Source organism: Austrofundulus limnaeus, unplaced genomic scaffold (genome assembly GCF_001266775.1).
Source record: "Austrofundulus limnaeus strain Quisiro unplaced genomic scaffold, Austrofundulus_limnaeus-1.0 Scaffold254, whole genome shotgun sequence".
In the NCBI taxonomy this organism is placed as follows: Eukaryota; Metazoa; Chordata; class Actinopteri; order Cyprinodontiformes; family Rivulidae; genus Austrofundulus; species Austrofundulus limnaeus.
This window is the reverse complement of record NW_013952656.1, coordinates 571,405-573,114: the sequence shown is the minus strand read 5'-3', so window position 1 is coordinate 573,114 and position 1,710 is coordinate 571,405.

Here is a 1,710-nt window from a genome sequence, read left to right as displayed (position 1 = left end):
CATGAAAATGACAGCGAAAACTAAAAAGGACAACTTTACGAGTTCAGAGATTGAAGTCCGTCTGTCAGAGATCCAGAAAAGAAAATCTGTCATTTTTTGCAGYKTCAGCTGTGGAATAAAAGGAGCTGCTAAAAGTATAAACAACTGTGTTAAATCATTTACATTTATTCAGAAGCCACACCGTTGCGCACCGTACCCACACCCCCCACCCCCGCGCCACGCAGTCGCAGGTGGTCTCAGATGCGGGTCTGAAATAAGCATTTTAAAATGTTTTCAAAATATGTCTGGCACTTTGGAGAAAATCCAGGACTCGCTGGAGGGATTATGTATCCCCTCTGACCTGGGAAGTGCACAATTCAAAAACCTTGACTGACTGGAAAGGTCTGTTCATTGTTGAAGACTTGTAATGTTAATGTTTTTAATCATGGAACATGACATATAAACTTTCAAAACAAAATCTGTTCCAAGACAGGTAAGCAAAAAGGCACTATGGGCTCAATGGTGATTTTGTAGACCATAAAGACTCTCAGCAGCTGTGGCAGGGCTTTAACACAATGGCTGATTACAAGATTCACCCCCTCAGGCCTACTACCAGGACCCTGTGGAGATTGTATTTTGTTCTGAGACTCACCTTTTCAGATCCAGAGTGACGAGGGCAGAGTCAATCAATCACTCACCTGTTTCAGATTCCCGTGATGAGGCTCAGATAGTACTGAAGCTCCTGAGAAAACACTAACCTCCTGGTACTGCTGGTTCAGCCTCCTGTAGTTTTTTTGTAAAAGTCTGATGAAATAATGTTGATTTTTTTTCTGTGTTTAAGGAACTCTTCTATGGACATCGTGCAGTGGCAGATCCAGGATTTTTCTGAGTAAGGGGCCATCAAGGGGCCGCAATATTCATAGAGGGGCCACTTATTTGTTCAGCATCCTTGCATTTAAATCCAGGTTTTGGTAAGGTGTATCAATTTTATCAGTCATATGTTCAAACACTTGTAATGTAATGTCGTTATAAAAATCTTGAAGAGTAAATTATCCTTAGCAATTTTACATGTATTTTAAATTGCTCACAAACGCACAGCATATGAGAAAATGCAGCCATCATTTGTCAGTCAAAAGACATTTTCTGCAAGAGTATTTAGATTTTCTTAAAGGGATCAAGGATTAGTTGTAACATTAGACTTTATTTGAAAAACCTACATTTTAACTGTAAAATAAAGACTATAAAAATACTGTAGGCTGTTTAGTTTTGTAAATTTTTAAACTAAATTTAAAAATATATTACACAGACTGAGCCATTTTATTTACACGCAAAGCATTCTGGGTAAATGATGACGTGGATAGGTCATCGGTGGGAGGTTGTTAGCTAGCTCCACCCTGAAGGTTAATCTTGGACAATATCTGATGATCGACTCTTTTTAATTAAACCAGAGAGCGTTGACAGAGAGGAGAAGGTAGAAATGACTCAGTCTGTAACTGAAAATATAGTTGGAGGACCTCAGTTTAGCTTGTTAATTTGTCACGCTAGCGCCAAGCTAATACATATAAGGCAACATAGTGTTGGCGCTAGCGCGAAGGCTAACAGGCTGAGCTGAGGTTCTTCTTCCAAGAAGCAGCTCTTTTGTCCTCCATCTATATTTTCAGTTACAGGCTGAGTCATTTCTACCTTCTCCTCTCTGTCAATGCTCTCTGGTTTCGTTTAAAAGAGTCAATC